The sequence below is a fragment of the Rhinolophus sinicus genome, chromosome 1, assembly GCF_057876585.1.
Source record: "Rhinolophus sinicus isolate RSI-liver-muscle chromosome 1, RSI-T2T, whole genome shotgun sequence".
Taxonomy (NCBI): Eukaryota; Metazoa; Chordata; class Mammalia; order Chiroptera; family Rhinolophidae; genus Rhinolophus; species Rhinolophus sinicus.
The window spans coordinates 128,560,981-128,588,216 of record NC_142501.1 but is presented as its reverse complement, the minus strand read 5'-3'; positions in this window follow the sequence as shown (position 1 = coordinate 128,588,216).

The following is a 27,236-nucleotide window of genomic DNA, read 5'->3' as shown; positions in this document are numbered from 1 at the left end:
ATATTTGGGGTCAAAGTTTTAGATATGAGTAACTGTAGGTGTGCTGGGTACTTCTTAATGCACGACATTAGAATGCACAAGATACCTGGCTGTCCCAGTTGTGGCGGTGCTAATAAGATACATCAGTGAGTTCAGGTGTCAGCCGATTCATCTATCATGTAATTTGTACATCAATATTTCACCGAATGGTTTTAACTGACATTGCTGACTGGTTAGATCCATTATTTCATTAGAGTTGCAATTTTTCTAATGCTATCAATGATCTATTAGTAACATTTTTCTAAATCTAACAGTCTTTCTGCATTTATTCACAGTAATTCTACCGCATAGAAGAAAGTTCTTCCAACAACTATTGGATGCTCTGAAAGATCATCCATACCGAAAAGACCTGAAAATGCTTAATTTTTTTCCTATATGAATTTTCAGAATAAGTTGATATCCTAACAATCTCCGTAGGTAAACGAGTTTTCTTCTTAAAGTATCATTATGACACATGGATTTTTATATATTTAATATGTTTTAATCCTTGTAGTTAGCCTTTTTCATGCTCAAATTATACAATCTTTGGCCAGTGAGAGCCCCTTCAAGTTGGATCCTATGTCCTTTTTCCCTTTTTGACAAGATTCCTGTAGACTGCAATTTATGTTATTGATAAATAACATAAGATGCACTAGGCTCAAGTTGTAAATTTCCTGCCCAGATGGAAAATCAATCTTTTCTCCTCCTAGGAAAAAATGGTTTTTAGAGTCACAATCTGAGCTCAAGGAGTGCTTATTCTTACTGAGCCCTTCTTTCATTTGCAATTCTTTCTATTTAGTTGAAAATCTTGCTTCTAATAACAATAATAAAATGACTCATTTTCTTCATTATCCTACAATTCAAATGTAACACTTTGAAACTATTTGAAATTGTTTGAAACTATTTGCAATAGTTTCAAAATAACAATACCAATGGTAATGCTAACAATAAGACTACTGAGTGTTGTTTAAGATTTCTTTGTGGTTTGTTTTCATTCTTTGGATCATATATTCCAACTAGGAATATATGATCAAATATACTGTGTTTTAAAGTCTCTTGAAATGTTACTATGCTACCAACTTCCTAGAGTTTATTTTATTTTCCCAGCTTTATTAAGGTATAATTGACAAATAAAAACTGCGTCTAAAAATTGAATATAGTTAAAGTGTATGTGATTTCATGTACATAAACATTGTGACAAGGACACAGTGATGACACAACCAAGCTCACTAATGTATCCATCACCTCGCATACTTATTTTTGTGTGTGTGAGGGTAATTAACATTTACTCTCATAGCAAATTTCAAGGACACAATAAAGTACTATTAACTATAGTCACCATGATGTACATTAGATCTCCAGAATTTATTCATCCTGCATAACTGAAACTTTGTACCCTTTTACCAACATTTCCCTATTTTCCTCACCCCCTGCTCCTGGTAGCAACTCTCTGCTTCTATGAGTTTGACTTTTTTAGATTCTACATATAAGTGAAATCATGCACTATTTGTCTTTCTGTGTCTGACTTATTTCACTTAGCATAATAATATCCTCCAGGTTCATTCATGTTGTTGCCGATGACAGGATTCCCTTCTCTTTTAATATATATGTATACCAGGGGTGCCAAAAAAAATGTATACAAGTGGAAACTTCGGTCAACGTGCTCAAGCAGTAGTTCACCATAATCAGAAGTGTCTGGACGCTGAGGGTAACCTCTTTGAGCACCTCTTGTAATTGCAGAAGTCAAATGTGACTTGTATTCATCTTTTGTTATCGGTATATATTGAGTATTACAATTTTTTTTTTTTAAGATTTTATTGGGGAAGGGGAACAGGACTTTATTGGGGAACAGTGTGTACTTCCAGGACTTTTTTCCCAAGTCAAGTTGTTGTCCTTTCAATCTTAGTTGTGGAGGGTGCTGTTCAGCTTGAAGTTGTTGTCCTTTCAGTCTTAGTTGTGGAGGGTGCAGCTCAGCTCCAGGTCCAGTTGCCATTGCTAGTTGCAGGGGGCACAGTCCACCATCCCTTGCGGGAGTCGAAACCGGCAACCTTGTGGTTGAGAAGACACACTCCAACCAACTGAGCCATCTGGGAGGCAGCTCAGCTCAAGGTGCCGTGTTCAATCTTAGTTGCAGGGGGCAGAGCCCACCATCCCTTGCGGGACTCGAGATGTTGAACCGGCAACCTTGTGGTTGAGAGCCCACTGGCCCATGTGGGAATCGAACCGGCAGCCTTCGGAGTTAGGAGCATGGAGCTCTAACCGCCTGAGCCACCAGGCCCGCCCAAGTATTACAATTTTAATAGTGTTTACCTTTCTTAAAATGTGTATACATTTCTCTCTCTCTCTCTCTCTCCATACACACACACACACACACACACACACACACACACACACGAGGCCTGACAATTAAGTTCACCAACTTGTCACAACGTTGTTGCTAACCTTTTTTGATGTCAGAGGGATGATTCATTATGAATTTGAACCAACTGGGCAGACAGTTAACCAAGTTTACTATTTGGAAGCGCTGAAAAGGCTGCGTGAAAAAGTTAGATGACTTGAACTTTTCGCCAACAATTCATGGCTCTTGTATCACTACAATGCATCAGCTCACCCGGCACTGTCTGTGAGGGAGTTTTAGCCGGTAAACAAATAACTGTATTGGAACACCCTCCCTACTCACCTGATCTGGCCCCCAGTGACTCTGTCTTTACCCAAAGATGAAGGAAATATTGAAAGGAAAACATGTTGATGACATTCAGACATCAATGGTAATACGATGACAGATCTGATGGCCATTCCAGAAAGAGATCCAAAATTGCTTTGAAGGGTGGACTAGATGCTGGCATCGGTGCATAGTTTCCCAAGCGGAGTACTTGGAAGGTAACTGTAGTGATATTCAGCAATGAGGTATGTAGCACTTTTTCTAGGATGAGTGTCCACTTGAATACATTTTTTGATACCCCTGATATTTTATCATGTCATGTTAAGAAAGTTTTCTCAATTCCTAGGTTTTAACATAGATGGTTGATAAATTTTGTCCAATGTATATTCTGACCATTACTGGAGATGGTCATATGAATTTTATTCTTAGTTCTGTCCATGTGATGAATTGTATTAATTCACCCAAAGAATTTTGAGTCCTCTAGAAGCAGCCACTTCAGAACATAAATTCCCTTGTCTTCAATTGGCAGAAAGAGAAACTAGGAGGGAGGAGATAGTTTCGAGCTGTTCAGTATCAGTAATCATGCTGACTCTTTGCTAAGTTTCTGGCTTATTTCCTAGATATGTGAGCACAATGAGAATTGCCTGGCTAAATATAATTCTATTTTTATGACTCTTTATAAAACATCATATTCCCACCACTGCCCCACTCTCCTTTTGGCACATACACAATCAGACTCAACTTTTGAAAAGCAACAGCTTAAAATCCTCAAGTCTTAGGAGACCTGTAACAAGTTAAAATGCTCCTCAGCCAGTACTGCAGCGCCTAAGTCAAGCCCCATTTCTCATCGGACAGCACAGGCCCAGCACATACGAGCATAGCCAAATTAAATGCAGGCATGTTTCAGCTTGGGAACTCCATCTAATTCCAGAAGTGAGAGATCAGCTTTATTAACCAAGCCACGCACTATCCCAGGAAGATGGCAGGAATTAAAACCAGACTTCCCTGGTGTTGTAAATTTGATTTCTGTCAGCAATGGCAATTCTACTCTGAAAAATCAAACTTCTTATTGTTTTTCTTACCCCTTACTGTAACAATTGAGGAGAACTGAGTCTAATAAGGTGTTGCAAGCTTTCAAGTGAGAACACAAACATAAATTGCTGGACACTCTGATGTCTAAAACTTCATTTCTTCATTGTTAGAGGGAGAAACCTCTGTAGGGACTATGGGTTCCATCCCCAATTATTGAGCGTCTAAGAAAGCCTATTCAGGGCAGGTCTTATTGGCTGGAAGCCTTGGCCTTTGATCCTGATCAAGACAGGAGTGGAGATTAAATAGTCAGATACATGCTAGATAATTCTCTCACTTACCTCATGAAATTAATTAAGATGGTTCTTGTGAAATGGGCACCCACCTTGCAAATTCTCTCCCCTTAAACACACACACACACACACACACACACACACACACACACACACCTCTGCGGTGTGAATGGCAGGAAGTAATGCCAAGCTGAAACCAACCCTGAAATGCTTCTCATATCCTTTCTCGGAATGAAGCGCTTCTCCCTTTAATTGACTCACTTTGTATCTGAGGTTTGAAACACTTCCTAAAAATATTTTGGTTTAATCATTTTCATACCCAAAATTACAATCCTTTGGAATGAGATTGGGGAAGAGAAGAAGAAGTTATTCAAGTCCCGTACGTTACCATATCTCTAACTAGCTTTAGAGTGCCAGAGCCCTTCCCTTCCATCAGCATCCCCATATCTGCCACCACCATCTCCACCGTCTCCACCGTCTCCATCAGCACCACCCACTACCACCTGCACCCTGCTCTAGTGCCTCCTCTTGCACCTGCCTTCAGAGGCAGATGGGGTGACACGGGCTCTAGGACTGCGTGGAAGAATGACCCAGGGGTCCAAATTGTCAAAAGTGTGCAGAACAATCACTGTTCGGTGCCCCAAATTAACACTATTATCATTTCCAGGGCCACAGAGGTATTTTCAGGGTAAACTTTAAAAAAACAATTCCTAGGCTCCACACCCTGGGGCTTGGGTGAACTGTCAGATTCCTTCCCTTGTACACTAGCTTTTCTTTAACGGTCTATTTATATTCTGCTTAACAAATATCTCTTGTATTGCCATTGAGCCACTTGCTTTAGTCGTCTTCCTTGGTGGAGATGGAGCCAGTTGGCGACCTGCATTCTAAGAGATCTCTATATTAGAGGTGCTTTTCTCTGAATTTGAATGACTGCCTTCAAGCCCTCCAGTCTCCAAACACTCTCTAATGACAGTGATGAACGGGGCTTCTCTGCATTATTTCAGTCCTTTTGTTTTTCTGTCTTTGGCCATGGGGATTTCTCTTTCTCAAAAATCTTCATTGGGATGGGAACCACGGAGATTCCAAGAGAAATGCAAGTCATAAAAAGATGGCCTCACTTCTCCTTAGTAAGTGATCAAGCATATCTCTTTCATGGTACAGCCCTCTATGGTGCTGTGATAATTTTACAAAAGATAAATCAAACTGAGGCCATCAGCTAGGACAGGAAAGATAGTTTCCTAACACCACGCCAGCATGGAGGTACATCTTGATCTATTGAAATGCTTTCCTCCATAATCGTTCTCTTCTTCTCATCCTGCCTCCCTGTCTCCACACACCCTTCGCTGCTCTGTGACTATCCCTCACACCCACCAATCTTTTCCTTATTTAGTTGTCAGAGAGGCTGTGGGCCAGGACTGGGACCAGCAGGATTATGCCTGTTCACTAGGGACACAGATTATGAATTAGGTACCAAACTTTAATATATATGCTCCACAGAATCCCATTTGAATGATCTTACCTTTGTGAATGTTTCCATCTCTAGCATTAACATAATCCCTGACTGGAAACTTCTCCGCCAATGAAAAGCTCATTTTAAACACAAAACAGATGGGAAGTTTCTCAAAATCGGGTCAGCCGGAATTTCAGGTTCACTCATGGCTTAAAAACCTCATCCTCGGAAGGCTCCTCCAGTGGGCTCATGAAAATGAGGGACACTCTCTGCCTATGTTCCTCCTTTTTGGCCTTTGTATTTTCACCTTATCTGTGTTCTCAATGGCATGTGGAGGGTCCAGCATGGGAAAGTCTGACTTCCAGAGCATAAAGGAAACCACTTCCCTTTAGAGGGAGAGCAGCAGTCATAGGCCTGCAACTCAGGGGGAAAGTGGCAGAATGGGCTTTGCAGAATCTCCTGAGGATTTTCTTCTAATGGAGCTGGGTTTCTGGTTGTGCCTGTTTAAAGCTTAGATTTGAGGGCAGTGGCCCTATAGGAACCAAAATGAAAAAGGGAATTCTACATGTCTCTTTGTCTTCAGAGTCAGCGTAGTACCCACTAGCTGTGTAGCCCTCTGTGACTTACTTAATTGTTGTGTGCTTTAGTTTTCTCAGCTATAAAACGAGGACAATAATGGTACTCACTAATGCTATAAAGGTAAATATTAAGAGAGTTAATACATACACAGCACTTAGGACAGTGCCTGGCACAGAGTAAATACTAAATAAATATCTCAGATTTGAACCAAAGAGAAAGAAGTAGCTCTCTGTACAGAAGGGAACTCTTTTGATACATTTTCAACTTTTAGCATTTCACTTCTGAAAAACAATTTTTTTTTTTCAGAAAAGTAGAATAACATTGGTACTAAATCCTTAGAATGTATCACAGGAGAGGCGAGAAGAAGGAAAACGCTGAATAAAGGAAATATAGGAAAAGTTGTAAAGACTACATGGATGCTTCCATAATGTGAGACAGAGTATATAACATGACACAGAGAAGTGCTTGAGGTTAAAGAAATCACAGGAATATAGACTTTAAGGTCGTTTGTTTTTGGAGTGTCATTTAATTTTTGATTTTGCTCACTCTGTTCCCTCAAGTGCTATAAACAGTGCCTGATATGGTGCTCAATAAGCATTTGTTGAATGACTGGACTTTTGATGATTTTTCCCTTCCCGACCTTATTGGCTTATGATAAAATTCCACTTCGGAAGTGAGTGGTGAGCTGTAGAGTGAGCAGGGTTGAGGGCAGAGGGACAGAGCCATCACAGTCCTTTCCTGTCCCCAATCGCCTCATACAGAACCACCATCTTCTCTCGCCTGGATTCTACAGTCACCTCCTACCTGCAGTCTGTGTCCATTCTTATTCCTTCCAATATAGTCTCTGCAGGGCAGCCAAATAATCTGTTGAAAAATCCATATCTGATCACATCACATCTCCACTTAAAACCCTTAGTGACTCCAGAAGTTCATTAGCATAAAACCTCAAATCTTTAAAATATTCTGTGAGGCCTCTCGTGATCTCAGTCTAGCTCCCCCGTCTCACTGGCAAATGAGCTTCATCTTGCTCCGGTAATGTGCCAAGATCCACCTAACTCTGGGGCCTTCCCACGGCTGTTCCTCTGCCTGGAACACCTTTCTCTCCCCTTAGCTGACTCCTAACGAATTCAGTTGTCTTTTACAGGAAGCTTACCATGATCTACCACCTTTCCTGGTTAGATCTCCTATTTTATGCTTTCATTGGACCCTGCACATCTCCCTTGTAACCCTTGTCACATGGTAATTAACAATTTATATAACTATGTGTCTAAAGTAGCTTCTTCTCCTGGTGTAAGCTCCTTGCAGGCAGGGCCCATGCCTATGTAATTTCCTGCTTCAGCTCCAGCACAGAGCCAGACACATGGTAGATGTTCAATCAGTATTTGTTAAATTAACAATGAATTAATGAATAAAAAGCATGTATCTGGAAACCCCAAAGCCTTTTCACAGTCAGAAAGTTCATACAGGGAAAATCCACTGTCTTTAGAGTCAGTTCCCTCAATTAACTAATTAACTCAATCACCTGGTAGACATAAATTATAATATGACGATTCCCTACTCATTCACTCACATATAGCCGGATTTCCTCTACCAGCAGTTATTTGTGGATTCACAACAGGGAACTGACATTGATCATCCAGCAAAAGGAATAGCCATTCATTCATTCACCCGCCAGCCATACAGTCACCAAGCTTCATGTTCGCAGATGCTTAAAAGGCACAAGGAGATTTTTGGCTCGATGATTATTTTATGCTACATAAACGGAAAATAACTGATATCAAGATTCCATGTGCTTCAAAGCCAGTTTGCTGGTGGAGGGTCCAGGTTGATTAGAAATTTGAGGTTCCTTCTGCCAAGTGTGGAAATGAAGTCTCCAAAACTTTAGTAAAGAAACCTAAATGCTGACTATTCTGGCTGCCAGGAACCGGCAATAATGAAGTGCTTGCACATGTGAACACAGGTCTGGCCTCCGAGGCTGCTTACAGCGCTGTGAGATTCCTCTCACACTGGGCCAAAGCCATTAGGGAGCAGGCGTATAAACGCGTCCAGGCAGGGCTGCAGGGACCAGATTCATCTCACCTTCACTGAATCCAGCAATCCACCCTTATGGCATCTCACACTGATTTACAATCTGGGTGATGACAACAAATATTCAAATCAGACTTTGCCTCTTTGGCTCTGCTTCCTGAGCCCCCTGGCCCAGAGGCTGTGTCCTGCAGAAGGAGGAGCTCGGCTGGCTCTGCCCTCCTCATGCCTTTGCTTCCATTTCCATACATGAAAATATGGAATGGCAAAGATGACACAATCCCGATGGCACTTCCTCAATTCCGGTCAAATAGGCGCACTGAGGGTAGACACCTTTGAGAGCCAGAGTTGTGGAGTAAGTGACCATGAACCAGCCAATGTGCTGCCCTCTGGGGGGGGGGGGGGCACTGCAGCTAAGGTGGGTGCACTTCGCCTGCGGCACCCTCATGCCTCTCAATTCTCCACGCTGCCGCCCTCATGGTTTTCCTGCTCCCTTTTCTGGGAGCGTGTTTGGTCCTGCCTAGAGTTTTAAAGATGTTTATGCAAGGCTCCCACAAGAATACTTCCCACCATTTCCAGGAGTTTAGCAGAAACCATTATTTTTCAGGAAATAGGTATGTATTTATGTACAGGAAATGCTTGTTTACACCAAATTAGAACACAAAAAAGTTCAAGCAAGCAGGTGGATTTCTTTTTCTTGCCCTCTTCATTTGCAAAAAACAAAGGAGAAATGGTCAATGAACAACTTCCAGATTCTGGAATCTGGAATCAGAACAGACTTAACAGCAGATTTCCCAGTTTCTTGCCCTTTCTCTGCAGCACGAGGCCCCTAACAGCCCCTTTGGGCACTGTGGAAATGCAAGCACCTTCTGAATCGTCAGATGAGGAAAAAAATATTTGCAGAGGAAGTTATAAAGTCTTCCATTTACCTGAAATTCTTTTAAATTGGCTAATGCTGTGTGCTATGGATAGGAATTCTCAATTAAGTAAAGTATTTGAATATTTGTATAACCAGAGCATTCCATTAACGGACATTTTAGGGAAACAGGTGTTTGTCCATCTGTAGAGCGCACACTACACGCAGCAAAACCTCAGTGAAATTATTGATTTATTTTAGACAGAAGAGTAATATCTCCAAGCATGATGTATATCAAATCAATTTGTAACTTTAGCCATCCAATACTTGAAGTTCGTGCAGAAGTAGAGGAGCTTAGTTCTTACATTTCCTCAGTAAAATTGCCTTGATGTTCTGGAATGAGGTTTCTACAAATCTAATATATTGCTCCTGAAATAGCCTATTAAAAATGATGACTTGTTCTAATCTACTGCACTTTCTGGCAGGGAATGTGATTAGAATCAGTAGAGCAAAGGTCAATCAGAATGAATGGCATCTGTTCTCGGGGCGTCTATGAGAAAGTTTTCAAAACCAGATAAGAATTTAATATAGGAATTTTTTGTCTGCCTAATCAAATTTAGATGCCCCAATGCTGACTGGAATTTGTGCTGTAGATTGTAATCTGCAGGTGGCTATAAATGAGTCATGTGTCTTGCAGAGGCGTTCCTAAAATAGGAAAACATGTTTTCTTGTTGTTGCTGTTGTTTTTTTGGATGGTGCAAAGGTTCTTATCAGAGACCTGCTTCTTGATAAAAATCATTGTATTAAAAAAAAAATCATTGTATTTATCCTCATGATCTCTGGGTCAGAAATTCAGCAGGGCTCAACTAGGCCTTTCTTTTGTTCCATGTGGCATTGATGGGGGATGCTAGGTGGTTTCCAATGGCAGCAGGGCTGGCCTGGAGGGCCCAAGATGGCTTCACCTATATGCATGGCACTTTGGCAGAAAAGTCCGGAAGGCTGGGCTCGGCTCGGCCCCTCTCCATCTGCATACAGTGTCCAAGTCTCTACATAGAGTCCCCACCATAACTGGATTTCTGATACGGCAGGTCAGGTCTGCATGAATTAGAGTGGAAGCCGCAGGCCTTTAAGACCAGGGCCTAGAAATTGCTGCGGTGTCACTTCCACTGCACTCTGTCAAAGTTGTCACAGATCCTACCCAGCTTCAAGGGGAGGAAACATGGATTCCATCTTTCATTAGAAGTGTCAAGTAATTTTCGTCCATCTTTAACCTGCTCCAAGGGACTGAAGGGAAAATATCCAGAATTAGAGTTTGAGGATCTCTTCAGGCAACCAATGAACATTAGTCAAGGAGCCTGATAGCAGTAAAGTCCTCATGTAAATAATTTTTTATTTTACCTCTGCTTACAACGTTACTCAAAAGAGCTCTGTCATTTGGCAGAAGAAGTTGCACAGAGATTGAGCCCCAAAATGCAACCTGTGACTAGGAACCCCATGACTGATGTTCTTATATTCCTTTCCATTAAACAAACAAAAAAAAACTTATGCAGATATTTCTTGTTTTTAAATATCGCTTTCCTTAATTACGGTTAAAATGCTCAGAAAATTCACTGGAAAAAAATTCAATTTCTATATGCATGCACATTGGGTCCAAACTGAAACTGTCTTTAGTTCACCTACTGTGCCAATTGCCTTTAAGCTGAGCCAGTTTTCCATTCTGGGTACAAAGGAAAGGAACTAACCCACAATTTGTAGGTCTCCCACACACAGTTGGAAGGCCCCTCGATATATTATCGTTGTATCAACAACATTGCCAAGGCATGAAATGGTGAATTAGGACTCGTTTCAATTTAACTTTGCTACTTCCTGACTCCTCTCTTTCCCTTTGACGCTTTTCCAATGTTTGTGACTATAATATAGGGTGTGTATATCTTTGAGAATTCCACCCCCCCCCCTTTTTTTGTTCCAGCATAATAAGTCCAGATCTAGAAAGAAATTTCAGAGAAAGTAGTTAAAGCAGATGAGAAGTCACATTTCTATTCTGCGTCATAAACTTCACTGGTCCTGCAGTCAGAGGTCCCCTGGTTCAGACGCCTGTCTCCAGAATGTCATCCTCTAAACACGTGCTGGGCCTCAGGGCCCCAGCAGAGCCATGAATTAATAATATTGTGAAAGGATTCTTGTCCTTATGGTAACTTTCTAATGGCTTTAAGTGTTTTTAGATCATTAAAGTCTTCACAAAAAAATTGGGGTGGGGAAGTAGAGGAGAAAGAAGGAACAAAGAAAATAACTTTTAGCCAAAAACATGAAGAAACATTGTCACTTGAAAATAAATCAGGATAAATCATGTCTGAAATGAAAATATAGAGTCAAAGAAAAATATATCACTTGGTTTACAAGAATCTGATGAACACACAACGTTTCTGGAGCTTACCTATCTCAAAAGCAAGGCACCCTTGTCTTGCCAGAATGCACGTCTGTCTGTTTCTTTATGCTTAGGTTTTCACAAAGAAACAGTCAGATTGAGATGTGGATAATCACTGGTTTCCTGTATGGGCAACACATCATTATATTGTGTGCACTTCTGTGACAGACATGAATTCTGCAGTGCCCACGATCACTGTCGTGTGTTGCTGTGGCACAGAGACCGTGTTTCAGTCACAGGGTGTGAGAAGTGCATGAGGTATAGTGAGGACAAGCTCAAAGGTGACAGGGATATCAGGCTGTATCAGTACCTGCCTAGCAACCAGCATGCAAAGAACCTTTAAGCTGGGCCAAATTTAAGTCAGACTCGCACAACTCTCGCGACCGTGGCAGTGAAATTCCTAATTCACACCATCCCCCATTCCCTCTTCTCCATCCATGTGGACTGGTCAGGCTGAAGGGACTAAAGGGAGGGCCCAGGCTTTGCTTTACTTTGGTTGTACTCAAAATCCTTATGGTTAAGAACAACCTAGATCCTGGAGAAAGCTTTAATGCATTACTTTCAGGTCTCTCACTCCTTTGTCCCTTCCATGTTTTGTATCATTGCTAATTGTGTGTCTCCTGCATTCCTTCTCTAGGAATTGTGGAAGTTGACACAGCTACAAATGGTGGGTGTGGTGGCCAGCCTCCAAGATGGTCCCCACCGATCCTTGCCCCCTGGTATCCATGCCATTGAGTAATCCTATCACATACTGTATCAGGTTTGGTCCATACGACAAATAGAATAGGCAGACGTGCCCTGGAGAGGTCCGTGTGGCAAGGAACTGAGAACTCTTATCAACAGCCAGCCCATTGAGGGAGCCACCTTAGAAGCCCTCCTACCCCAGAGCCCTCAGATGACAGCAGCCCTAGCTGACCTCTTCACTATGGCCTCGTGAGAGACCCTGGAGAAATAATAATGATTATTATGACCTTACAGCACTAAGCTTGGGGGGTAATTTGTTACACAGCAATAGATAATTAACACAATGTCTCTGGAATGAGAACCTGAGAAAACTGAGGGCAGATTCCACATTCTTAACCACTGTGCTAACTTATCTCTCCTATACTAAACTGTCTCTTAAGTTTTATTTAGGATTTATTTAATCCCGGCCCCTTTCGATATGATCTCTCTTGACCACAAGGAAGAAAATGACACCTAATGGGGGTGAGGGGTTGAGGGAGTGAAAGATGATTGCTTGGTCAAATTTCAATGCTAATTATCACTGCCCCTTAGAAGCTCGTGATCCGATTGGAGGGACAAAAATATTCAGCCACATAAAAGGTAATCAAGACTCAATTTGGTTAATGTTGAAGATATGGTACAGATACATGGGCATAGGATGCATGGAGAGATTCCAGAAGGCACAGGAAGTCTGGGCTTGGGAAAAGTAGGGCTTTCATTGGGCATTAAAAGATGAATGAGATTTTACAGGTGCCAGCAGGAGAGAGGTTAGGAACAGCAATGGGAGAATGGTAGTAATGAATTGAAGGGAAATAAGTGAAGTTCAAAGGAAGAATATGCCAGTCCTAATATGCTATGTAGCGACCAGTCTTTCTGGATCATTAGGTTCCTGGAGAAGTTTGAGAGGAAGCAATACTGCACCTCACAATGGCTGAGACCACAGGCGCTGTAGCCAGCAGCCAGGTTCTGCCCCACACCAGCTCCTCCATTTCCTACTCATGTGACCTGGGACTGTCACTTAGGTTCTCAGGCTCCCGATTTGCTCATTTATAAACTACCTTCCTCACAGGGCTGTAGTGATGAAATTCTATTCATTAAAAAATGTATTGAGCATCAGCTCTCTACCAGGCACCGTTCTCAGCCCTTGGGAAATGTCTGCAAACAAAAACAGACCAATATCTGGCAGCATCTACAAGTATTAGCATGACTTAACAATGAAAAGCACTTAGAGCAGTGCCTGGAACGAAACAAACTCAAAATAGTTCATAAATCTTAGCTATGATTTAGACTAGTATTAGACTGGGGCTAAATGGTGGAGAATATTCACAACAGAGATTCTAAGTGAGTTAAATTATCAATTTGTCACCTGAGTCACCCAACATAGGGAATCAAGCTAAGATATTGCATCTTTTGCCCAGAGACTTCCCTCCTTCCTAACAAAGCAGGACAAGTAAAAACCTTAGCAGTAAACCACTCCAAGGAGAAGTAGAAACAGAAATCTCACCCCAGACCCAAGAGACCCTTTGCCACCTGAAGCAAACAGGGGGAAAAAACATCATTTTAGCAAATTACTGTTTTGTTTTTATTTTTTAAACGAACCTGTGCTCTGGTTATGAATGAATCACAGATATTAAGCTGAACAAGATACCCCAAGTTCTATTATCTTTTCACTCAATAGCTTTGCCTCAAATGGAGCTCTTTGCTTTCACATGAATGTCTGCCAAGTTTTTAAATGCATTTCTCTAAGGAATCTTACTCTAGAGGATATAGCATCTCCATTCTAGTCCAAGAGAGAAAGCATCACTGTGAGAGATTGAGAGAGCAGGTGGGGAGGTAAAGATTTCCTACAAAGCGTGGCCTCTGTGTAGATGCAGGGACACCCCTGCATTTATATAGATTGGAGTTAACCCAACATAGTATCTATAGAATGTGAATTTTGATTTGGAAAATTTGAACCCTAGTATGTTCATGAAATGCTTCCTCTCCTTTTCTCCTTCTCCCCTTCCTTCCTTCCTTCCTTCCTTCCTTCCTTCCTTCCTTCCTTCCTTCCTTCCTTCCTTCCTTCCTTCCTTCTTTTGTCAGGACCCAGGGCAGGCCACCCAAAATATCTCACAATGGTATATTGATTACTTTGAATTAAAGTTACTTGACAAGCAGCTGGTGCAAAGACCCACTGACCCTCCCTTGTCTCTTTGAATGCAGGAAATAAATCTCCCGTGTGAAAGGTGTCCTCTTTACTCCAGTGGGGGTGCTGAGAGAGACACCCTTATCACTAAAGTTAAGAAATCCAAGGCCCAAAAGCCTGTATAAACAAACCTTGTTACTCCTTTACTAATTTATTACCCAGCCCAAACTTTGCTTAGATTCCTCACTAGTGAGCAACCAAATCTAAATTTCTGTGTCCTGTAAATTCTTCACAAATGTATTGTTTCTTTATCTAAAAAAATATAAATAGCTGCCGACTTCAATACTTTCTCTGAGCATAACTTATGATCTTTAATGTGCACATATTAAATTGGTTTTTCTCCTGTTAATCTAGTCTTGTGTCAATTTTACTATTAGCCCAATCCTCAGAACTCAAGAGAGGTAAAAGGAGGAATTTCCTCCTCCTCATGCTTTTTTCCTTCCTTTCTTTCTTCATGAAAACATTCTTCCTGCTCATTATCCCTTTCCCCAAATCCTCTCGATTATAAGGACAGAGTAAGAATATAACCAGAAGTTTAAAAGATTTGGCCAAAAACATTATTACAAAAAGTCAGAGATGTTTATAGCCTGAGTGGGTTCACCTGTGTAAGTACAAAGTTCAGGGACCCTCATGAACATTTCCCTCTGTGTGTACTCCTGAAATGGAAGCGAAAGTAGGAAACACAGAAATGGGGTTACGTTCCTCCGCCTTGGCACTCTAAATCCAAGTAATGGTAGTATTAGGAGAAAGCAGAGAAGAAGGAGGAGGAGGAAGAGAAGGTAAGAAACCCATCGGGAGGTCAGTGGTGGGGGTGGCCTAGTCAGTGACTCAGCTTTCTTCGCCTTTGCGGTTCTAAAGCATTCTGAATGAATACCTATAAAACGGGAAGTGACCTTGGGAGCAGATTGCTGAGGGCGCCACGACTTCTCTGGCAGATGACACTGGACTGAGCTTGTTGCCATCTAATGTGCCGTCCTGGGAGTAAAGATGTAACAAAATAAACACCTTGAATTCTGTACCCTGTTCAGTTTTTCCCACTAAGAGCTCCATGAGGATAGAACACCTCACCCACTCTAAGGCAAGGGAAGGGACTCTCACTGTTGGATGCCCACGAACTTCCAGACATAGCCGAGCACTCTACAGATGTTCAAACCTCCCAACAAGCCTCCAAGGGCAGTATTCCCTCCATTTACAAATAAGAAACCCAGGCTCAGGAATGGTCAGAACACTGCCCAAGATCAAACATTTTATGGTGTAGAATTAAGACTGGGAGCCAGTCTTCTTCTGGCCTAAAGCCCACAGCCTCTATGCTCATCACCTGCCTCTGTCTTCACATGTTGTGAACAGCAAGCCATTTCTTCTCCCACCGAGTTCCCCTTGAGCAAAACTAAGCTAACTTTAGTTGAGTCAGTGTGTATACAATGTTTTCAATAACAACCCTATGAGCAGATACCCTTTTATCCTTATTTTATGAATAAGGAAATGAGGCTCAGATTGGTTGAGAAACTCACAAGTCCCACAGCGTTTGGGTGGTATGTCCCCACCTGGTCATTCTATGTCTGTTGATGAACAGGCCTCCCAGGACAGTTGTAAGTGTGACTGTCACAGACCAGAGAATTTAGATTTGGTGTTTTACTTCACCTCTAATCATAGCGATCACTGGGGCAGATTTGTTACCCAGTTATGTTTAGACAACTCCCTAAATTGGCTTTTTCATCACTAAACAGACCTCAAAGCAAGCTTGTTTCCTCTCAGTATAAGAGAATTAAGGAAGAAATTGTAATGGAAAAGTAAAAACAAGCCGTATTCAGTAGACTTTAAATTTTTAAAAATTGGTTTGTTTTTGCATTCATTTTCCTTTTTGATCCTAAGAGATGCTTTAATTTCTGTCCATTTCCATGCCATTCCTTCAGCCTTCACTTTGATTCTGTGAGCTCCCCGATACATTTCTAATAAATTTCTCTTCTGATTAAGCCAGTCAGTGTATGTTGCTTGCAAACAAAGAACAATGATACTCCATCGGTTAAACATGTAAATCTAAACCATTAATTTATACTGATACAGAATCCATTTAAGTATAAAATCAAATAATAGTCCTATAATTTTTTCGTCCCATTCCCAGTCCCATAATTTCTCTAAGAAAAAGACAAAGGACATGGAACCAAAGAGTGGTTTTGGTTTTGCTTTGGTTATTTATTTTTATGTAACTTGGGATATAGGGCAAAGCACATTTTTTTCCATCTGACCACAATTCAAACATATTTGTTACAACACCCCTTATGTTTATCATATCACAAGCCCCAACTCTTTGTCTAGAAATAAATATGTAAGCATTATGATAACAGGGTCTGAGCAGATCCACCTCAGTCCCTAATATTTTCCTTACCTCCATGACTGGACAAAGATATTTGATTTTCATAACAATTACTCTGATGAAAATTCTGAACTGACTTGTACATCAAAGGAAGATTACATTGTGTTTAATATTTTATTGATACTCTATTGTCACACTAATGCTAGTAACAAATACCCTAAAACTCAGTGGTGTAAAATAATAATTTATTTTGCTCATGATTCTATGGGTCAGCTGGGCACTCTTTCTGGACTTCGCTGGGCTTGCTCATACACTGACAGTCACACTAAACTGGCCAGGCAGCTCTGCTGATCTTGGATGGATTCTCCCATATGTCTAAGGGGTGAGCTGGCTGTCAGTCGGGACAACTGGGGTAAGTTGACTCATTTTCCAGTATGGGCACGTTCTCACTGTGAAGGCAGAAGAGGACCAAGAGAAGAAGCAGAAATGTGCAAGCACCTTTTAAAAAATCGGCTTATTTCGAGTCTGCTAACATGGCTTTGGCCAACATAAGTTAGAAATATATTCCACATCTTGATGGAAACACTGCAAAGACACACTGCAAGGGGCATAGATTCTTGATGAATTGGGGTCATTGATTCAATCCATCTACCACAGAGAACAGTATTTTGCAACTTATAACTTTATACTATATAATTTTGAAAAGTGGCAGGCAGCCATGCTCTCTGTATATTTAGTAGAACACAACGTTTCTACTTTTTAAATCGTTCTGTTCCAACAATATTAAATTTAGAATCTAGTATGCACTCAACAATATGAAAGGGACTATAGGGAATCTTGAAAAGGTGTGATGCAGAGAAAAAAAAAGGTATAAGCTCCTTCAATATTACGTTGCTTTCATCAAGTTAACAAAATATAGTATATTTGAAGCTGTTTCTATTCTTCAGAGTCATACACAGTTCCGATACCTCACAAAGGCAGTTTGACAGTGTGGCATTTACTGCATTAGGACAGAATGTGTCTCAGGCGCAGCACTGAGAAGGAACCTCATGTGGAGAGCTGCTACTGGGCCTCATTATGGAGACCAAGAATAGAGGCTTCTATAATGTCTGCCTGGCTTAGACAAGCTTTCCTGACTCCTCAGACAAACAGGTCACTTGTAGCCGTTGCTGCTCAGAGCAAAGATGGCCCTGGGACCTGCAGATAAAGGGTGCAGGCAACTCCAGAATCTTCCTATGCAAACATTCAGGTCCGAAAGAACTGCAGACTGAGGCTCACGACCACATCAAAATGGGGCTCAAGAGTGTGTGTGTGTGTGTGTGTGTCTGTGTGTGTGTGTGTGTCTGTGTATGCACACCTTCTCCTGTAGGGATGAGAGGCAACAGCAAATTCAAAGAAGAGAGAAATATTTAAACTATTCTAAAAGACAAATGGATTTAGGTCAACACATTCATCATATTTTTGTCCCAAGAAAACCCTCTTTCTAAGCTGCTTAGTGATGCATGGCAGAGAAGACAATAGTGGCAAAAGAAACTTTTCAAGAATATTAAGGCCCCCCAAACACATTGTTTTATTACCATGATTTATTTGCAGGCCTTCCTAAAAGCAATGAAAAACTTTTTTTAAGTGGACCATAAACGTTATGGTTGTCTAGTATAATTGTTGAGTAGAATATGCATTTTTACTACTAAAAAGCAAGGAGTAAAATTAACTTAAAAAAAACAGCAGTTTACAATTTAGAAATTCCTTAGCACTTTTGCACCCAAACATGGGCTACATTACCTAAAGTCTCTGGCGGAATCTTTTTGAGACCGTTTGCTTATTTGTAGTTTTTACTGCATAGAGGAAGAACAACTGGATTCAAAGCCAAGAGATGGAGGGGGCTGTCTGTAGATCTCATGGCATCAGTGGGTCCCCTGCCACACTCTGGGTAGACGTCGGATGGTCGGATGCACCCTAGCTCCTCTCTGGGGCCCAGGTTCCTGCTTGTGCAACTCTCACATGCAAGTTTTCCTTTGTTAATATCTTAGCTGTTTGCACCAGAAAGTCTTTAGAGCCAACCAAATGTAATTAAGCGTATTTTTCCAACATATAATGTTGCAACAAAGAGGCGAATAGTAGAACCATTTTCCCCAAACCATTTAACAGCCTCCAGGGAGGCATGATTTCATTGAAATAAACTATATTTCAATTCATAGAATGTTTTTATTACCCAAATTGAACTAAGTAATTGACGGTTTTGGAACTGACTCCATCATTGTCTCAATAACAATTAGCTAATGAAACATTGCATAGTAAAATGATAACCTGAAAAGATTCAGGTACGATTTCCTGTAATCGTTTGCTATAAAACCAATCTTGCCTTCCCCAATTACTCTTTGACTACTCAAGATATGATCACTACATTTAAATCGATCCTATAACTTGGCACATATACCAGCTTGCAAGTTTACAGCAACGTTCACCCTAATGAAACTGAGAAATGGTGATGTTTTTATATTGCTTTATGGGTACATTCTAGAACAGAGTCCACAGAGCACCAGAATGTAAGCAGTTTTGACTCCAACACATTGCATTTCTTTAATATTAAATTTTATAAATAGTGGAGTTGAGCACTTTTTCTTTTCTTCTTAAATGCTCGGCTTTGTCTCCATTCATTTTTATTCAAACCATCATCAGTTGGAACTTACTGGTGCAAACTATCACATTAGGAAGAACAGAAAGACATTGACCCTACTTTTTGGAAGTATACGACATAGATAAAAACATGAGATACGAACACAAAAAATAATAAATATCTATCACTATGAGCCAACAGCACATATAGAGTCAGTTTTATGTCCAGAATCTGCCTCCTCTGGGTTAGAATCATCAGAGTCAGCATACAGGGGATTCATCTGTGCTAGGAAATTGGGGGACTCTAAATGATGCCATTATATACCTAGAAATGGAATGGAACAGGCAGTGGTCGTTTCTACTTTTCAGAGAAGACAGATGTACATTTCTATTCTTAGTGTGTACTGAGGGTTATAGCTATTATTTATTTTCTTTTCACAGTTACTGTCTATGCTCTACTTTTCCTGAGTGTTTATCTCTCTTGAATTTTATTTACACAAAATTTTTAGCTATGTTTTTGTACTTGGGTATGAACTTGAGCTCTGGGCACACCAACTTGCCCCGCTTTTCAACACTAGAGATGCAATATTTCCAGCTGCTGTTTTTCCAGAAACAGAAAATCTGACAGGAAGGCAGAAATGTGCCCGCAAGGATCTTGTCTATGTGCACCTCTTATAAATACATGTTTTTCACTGTTGGTAAAACGAACATGGAAAAATGGACAGGTCTCAAGGATGACCATTTGTCTTGTGAGTCACCCCTCCCTTTATTATCCCAAAGGTGTGAATTCAGTCAAAAACGAACACCACACTTGCTTAAATCCCTAGCTGCTAACTGTACAAAGATAGTGTCAGTGTCACTATGATCAGCTTGGCCACAGTGACCAAGAAATGCTGTGCTGCCATTATTATGCCTCGAGCTATAAGAATGTTCCTTCTTCTAAAGTTGGACTATTTTTAGTCTTTATTTTCCTCTAAGGTGGCAATTTATGTTGGAGACAATTCAGAGGTATTTCCCTTCTAATTCCCGAAAACTCAACTAAGTTTCCATAAGCTTTTGATAGGTTGTCATCCACACAAAATTATCAGTGAAGTTAGCCATCCAGTAGAGACAGCATTTAATTGGGATGAATTTGGTCAAATGTTGAACCTACGGCATGTTTGCACTGAGGCTCTGTCACAGTACCAAGTACCCAACTCTCTTTTCCAGCATTATTCATTGAGGAAGACTGACCATTTCCCTTACATTGCTACTCTGTTCCAGAGAGCCAAGGTCTTTGTTAATGTTCTTTACAGACATAAATTATTTTGAGCAATTGGGGAAATTTTCGTAACCAAAGCAACAAAGATAAGTGCTCCTCTCAGAGCCAAAGATAGTCAAAGGGTCTGTGGGCTAAGGTGCATAAGATTGTGTTCAATCAAATTTATGTAAAACACCCTATCAATAAAATGCAGAACTGCTCCTGAGAATGACTGTCAATCCTGGTATATGTTGCATTTTATGAAATCTTCCGGTGGCAAATGAAGACAGTGAATGCTTCAAGCTTCTCAGAGTAAAGTCACTAAAAATGCCAGAAGTCAGTCAGGGGCATTGTGCAGTCCAAGAGACACAACGCTGTTTCCAGAATTCTGAGCAGCTATGAACTACTCTTCCCTTATACAAAGGGTAGGCGATCCTGGGTGGCAGTGCCACTTGGGGTTTCATCTCTCAAAGAGAAGACATAGAAGAGGAGCACAAAATGAGACCTCAGGGACATACAATAAGTTATATTAACACAGACCAGAGCAAGAAAAGGGACTGGAAGTTACCAACGAGGTGTTTGTTTGTCTGTTTGTTTGTTTATAATGGTCATTTATGGAACACTTAAGTATGTGGGGCATTCTGCTAACCACTTCATAGACACCAATTCATTGAATACTCACAATCCACTAAAAAGTAGATAGGATCAACCCCTTTCAGAAATGGAGAAACAGAAGCTTAGGGAGATGAAGTAACATGGCTGAAATCCGAGCGGGTCAGTGGCAGCATCAGGATTTGAACCCAGGTATTGAGGGCTTCAAACCTGAATTCATTGCTGCGTGGCATCAGTGGGCATCACGGCATTAGTGGGCCCTGTGCCAAAGAGATTTGATCAATGTAGATAACCCACCTGAATAATTAAAGCCAAAAACTAAACAAAAGCCCATCATACATCACATCTATAAGGCCAAACTATATAATTTGCCAGATTTTCACTGCATTCTGTGGTTAGTAATAGGGCCTGGAATGGAGGCTTATCTTTTTAAAGCAAATATCAAATTTTCAGGAGAGGTCTGATGTGGCCAGGCATAGTGGTCAAGCAGTAGAGGTACACTCAGAAACCGATAGCCTGGAAAGTTCAGAAGGAAGAACAGGAAAGCACGGGATTTACCTTCTTGTCCTGCAAATCCCATTGAGCAGGCTGGATGAGAAGCCCTGATGTAGAAAAAAATTGGGGCTTCAGGAGTGTTCGACCCAGATCAGAGAAGAACAGAGGCCTCGTCTGAGCTCTGCAATGCCAAGTGGCCACAAAGGAATTAGAGTTTGGAAGAAAATTCTCTGACCACGTGGTCTAGCCTGACACACCAGCTCTCTGCAGGCCTGGGAGGCATGGGACAGAGAAATGACAGTGTCGCATCCCGCGCAATGAGAGTGGGACAGCGCGGGTTTAAGAAAAGACAGTAGTCATAGATAGAGTTTAAGTGCAGAGGCCAAGGGACCCCCAATCTCACGGACTGGAAGCTCCCAATCAGGCCTCGCATCAGCTTTTATTAGTTCGGTGGGGAAGTAAAGGAGATAAAGCTTGTCAATCTCAAGATCTGTGAATCCTATACATCATGATAGGAAACCTATTCAAGTCAATCACCCTTGCCTGCAGGCAGCTGGACCATAAGTCTCAACTTCCCCAAGGGACAAAAACCTATATGCATATGAATAGATGGAGAGCACCTCATTGAATCACTTCCCTTGCAGGTTTCTGGAAGGAATGCAGCCACAGAGGCTGAGGCTTTCCTAAGCCTGAGGAAGGTGGGGGGCTGTGCTCACCTCTGTGAACCCCGTGGGTTCTCCTGTTGGTCCCCACGTGACTGCGTCTGGCTTGAGTTGTTCCTTCCGTGAGGAATCTTACTCATCATTGACTGTCCAGTCATCATTCTGGGACCAAACAGGGAGGCATAAGGTGCAAACACAAAGGTTTAGCAAAGTCCCTGAAAGGATCCATCTTACAGACTCTCCTTTCTTTGGGGGCAGGTACAAGGAAACAAATGGTTAAGCTGCTGTCTGGCGACACGACAGGGCCAAGAGACTGGGAGAACTCAAGGCCCTGTCTCCGCTGTTTCCCAACAACCTCCCTGTGCTATACCCAGGGCCATAAAGAATTGGGTCCTTCACCAGCCAAACTACAACCTGAGACTTATTTTCATTCTTGGTGAGTTCATTGAAGATTGATAGCAAACGTTTTCTCTATGGAAGCAGTGCAGTCCATCACAAATCCAGGAGAGATAAAACAATAGCATAGCATCGATTCAGTGGGACAAGATGACAAAAGTCCTTTGGTAAACCTGAAACATGATTTTCATCATACCAAAAAGAAAAAAAATTTTAAAGGGAAAGCAAAACTCCTATAATATTCATATAATCTGAATTGCTAAATTTGTTAATACAAACAAATATCTTAGAGGAAAACTTTCTCAACTTGACAAAATCTACATATAATCTACTTAATTGTGAAATTAAGCCTGAATGCTGCCTCCTCAGATCAGCACCAAGACACTGTTACTCAACATAGCACTAGAAGCTCTAGCCGTACAGTAAGGCAAGAAAAACAATAAAAGGTGTACAGATGGAAAGGAAAAAATAAAGTTACCCCCATTTTCAAATGACATGATTGTCTGCACAAAATATCCACACAAAAAAATCTATTAAAACAAAAACAAAAACAAAAACAAAAAACCTCTTAGAATTAACAAGTGAGATCAGCAGACTTGCAGGATACAAGATAAACATTAAAAAATCATGTTTCTATATACTAACAAGAAACATGTGGACATGGAAATTAAAAATATAGTACCATTTACAATTGCTCAAAAAAAAGAAATACTGAGGTATAAACCTAACAAAATCTGTATAGGATTTTGTATGTTGAAAACTACACAAAGCTAATGAAAAAAAATCAAAAAAGATCTAAATAAATGGAGAGATCTGTGTCCATGGCTTAGATGTCTCAACATAAAGATATCAGTTCCCTCCAAATTAATATGCAAATTTAATGCAATTTCTGTCAAAATCCCAGCAATATTTTTTTTTGTCGATATAGAGAAAATTATTCTAAATTTTATATGGAAAGACAAAGAAACTATAATAGTCAAAACAATTTTGAAAAAGAAGAATAAAAGTAGGAGGGATCAGCCCCCCCAATTTCAGGACTTACTTTATATAGCTACAGTAATCAAGACTGTGTGGTATTGACAGAGGGATGGACACATAAATCAAGGGAACAGAATAGAGAACCCAGAAATAGACCCACACAAATATTCACAATTGATTAGTGATGAAAGTGCAAAAGCAGTCCAACAGAGGAAGAATAACCTTTTCAATAAACAATGCTGGAGCAAATAGATATCCATGGGGCGGGAAATGAACCTTAAAACTAAGTCCACCATTTTCTTTAAACTCAAAATGGATCATGGACTCAAACGCAAAACTATAAAACTTTCAGGAAAACAACACAGGAAAAAATCTTCAGGGTCTAAGGCTAGACAAAGAGCTTTTGAACTTGACATCAAAGGCATGATTTATAAAATAAAAAGTTGATTAATTGTGCTTCATCAAAACTAAAAACTTTTGCTCTGAAAAAGACCCTGACAAGCTACAGAGTGGGAAAAAAGTTTTGCAAACCACATATCAGACATTGGCCTTAACAGTAACAGCAAGCAATCCAATTATAACATGGCAAAACACATACACGGACATTTCACTGAAGAAGATACACAGATGGCAAACAGGACTGTGAAAAGATGTTCAACATCATCAACCGTCAGGGAAATTAAATTAAAACCACAACGAAAACTCACTATCCCTCCATCAGAATGACTAAAATAGAAAATAGTGACAACACTAAATGTTGGCAAGGATGCAGGGAAACTAGATCACTAAGACACTGCTGGTGGGAATTAAAGTGGTGCAGTCAGTCTGTAAAATTGGTAGTTTCTTAAAAATCTCAACGCTCAATTACCATATGACCCAGCAGCTGCACTCCTAGGCATTTATCCCAGGTAAATGAAGACTTGTTTGCAAACAATAACCTGTACATAAATGTGTACAACAGCTTTATTCAGGATGGCCCAAAACTAGCAACAACCCAGACAATCATCAAACAATGAATGTTCAAACAAACTGTGGTCCATCCACACCATGGAACATTATTCAGCAATAAAAAGGAATGAACTACTGATACACCAAACAACCTGAATGAATCTCTGGAGAATGATGCTGAGTAAAAAAATGTCACTTTCAAAAGGTGACATACTGAACAATTCCATTTACGTAACATTGTTGGACTGATAGAATTATAGAAATGGACAACATATTAGTGGTTGCTAGGGACGGAGTAGGGTCAGGAAGTATGTAAGTGGATGTGACTAAAAAAGGGAACTAAGAGATCCTATGGTGATGGAAATGCTCTGTTTTTTAACCAATCGATGCCAATATCCTGGTTATGATATTGTACTATGGTTTTGCAAGATGGTACCATGGAGGAAAACTGGGTCAAGTGTGTATGAGATCTCCCTGTATTAAGGCTTACAACTGCATGTGGACCTACAATTATCTCAAAATAAGAAGTGTAGTTAAAAAAACCAAAAACAAACGAACAACAAAAAGAAAACACCTTTCTGTCATGTAAGAAAACCTTCCCTGTGATGTTTACAGCACGATCTCTTCTCCTGATCACCCTCAAAACTCCAAGTTTCACTCTGGGACCACAAGAATTCCTTAAATTGAACTTGTAGATAGCTTCCTCATATTTACATTTATGTAAAGGAATGGTCTTCACAAACTGAAAATACATTGTCTTTGTTCCTAAATATTTCTTTAGGTGAATTCTGAAATGATACACTTTGAATGGAGTTGCAGCTTTCAATTACTGAAATACCTTTTCTGAATTATAGGGGGGAAATCAGTTATCCTCAAAACAAGTTTAGTTTTAATAGAAAATGCACAGTTATTAAGTACTGTGCTCTTGGCATGATGTTTTATATTAATTCTTCATTGTATGTATGTGGGAATATACATGCCACAGTTTTATACTGGACTCTGCCAAAGTTTCCTTTTTGTCTGAGGTCCAATGTTTCTGGTTGGAATTTCATAACAAAATATGCATTGTTTCCACTGGGGTTTACACCAGAAATAATGAGGTAAAATGGGGGTATAATGGAAACAATACAGCTTTTATAATTCATTATTGCATTGTTGCTACACTTCATAACTTTCAGGGTTTAAAGAACTGTCCTAAGGTAGCTGCTTCCAGGAGGAACCACAACTGATACGAGTACATAAGCCTCCTCATTTGGTTTGATTCATGCAGTTTTAGAAACCTGTGATCCAACACACTATTGGTTTTTGCAAACTCTTAATAGTAAAGGGGAACTTCATGGCTATGTATTAACGAACGTACACAGTTCACTGCTTAATTCAAAAACTGCCCAGAGCCTCACTCACTTCTGATGTCTGCTTATACGGGCAGACTTCTGTTTAACAAGCCCCTCCTTTTGCTTCCTACTCCTCTATTATTCATACAAAGCACTGATTTCTCTGTATCTCAGATTTGCAACTTGCTCTATTTAATTTTTTTATTTGCTGTTCTCCCTAGAGGGTTAACAAAATGCTTGCAAAACCCGTTCAGGTTATCAAAGAAAAGTAGACAAGGGAAACTCCCTTTAGCCAGAATAACAACAAATAAGATAAAATAAGACATATATTTATATTTTAATAAATGATGTTTAAAATTCTCTAAGGTTTTCAAATATGAAAGGTATTCAGAACTGATGAATTACTTTTTAAAAGATTTAGTTTACATCATTTTACTATATTTTAGTTCTTTGAAAATTGGTTACCCAAATATATTGACTAATTCACTGCTCAAAGTATGGCACATGGACCAGTGGCAGCATCATCTAGGAGCTTGTTAGAAATGCAAGTTCTTGGGCAGACCTATTGAATCAGGTTTAGATTCACTAAAGGAGAATCCATGGGAGCCCAAGAATCTGGGTTTCAACAAGCCCTCCACATGATTCCCACCTGCTAAATTTTGAGAATTACTAATATTAGATCAGTGCTTCTCAAAGGCAATGTACATGCTGTGGACTGAATTGTGCCCCCTCTCAAAGTCATCTGTTGAAGCCATAACCCCCAATGTGACTGTCTGGAGTTAGGATCTTTAGGGAGGTAATTAAGGTTAAATGAGGTTGTAAAGGTGGGGCCCCTTTCCCATAGGACTGTGGCCTTATAAGAAGAGGAAGAAAGAAAAATCTCCCTCTCTGTCTCCCTCTTCACCCTCCCCCCCCCCCCCCCCACACACACACACATATACCATTTAAGGACAGTGAAATCGGCTGTCTGCAAGGGGTTGGGGTGTAGGACTCTCACCAGAACCCGGTCATGCTGACACCATGATCTCAGACTTCCAGCTTCCAGAGGTATGAGAAAATACATTTCTGTTGTTTAAGCCATTCAGTCTGTGGTATATTGTTATGGCCGCCGATGCAGACTAAGACAGTATATGTAAACTATGTGGGGATCTTGTTAAAATACAGATTCTGATTCAGTAAGGAGGTGGGAGCTGGTCCACTGAGTGAGGCTGTTTTCCTAGTCCATGAATGCCACTTTGAGTAACAAAGAGTAATAAGGACTTTCCGTCTCACCTAGAACAAAATCCAACCACCCATTTTGACCTGTAAGGCCCTACAAGATCATGGGCCCTCCTACCTCTCTGCTTCGATCTTGTACCTCCCTCCCCACCACCACACTTCTGTACTCTGCCCTCCT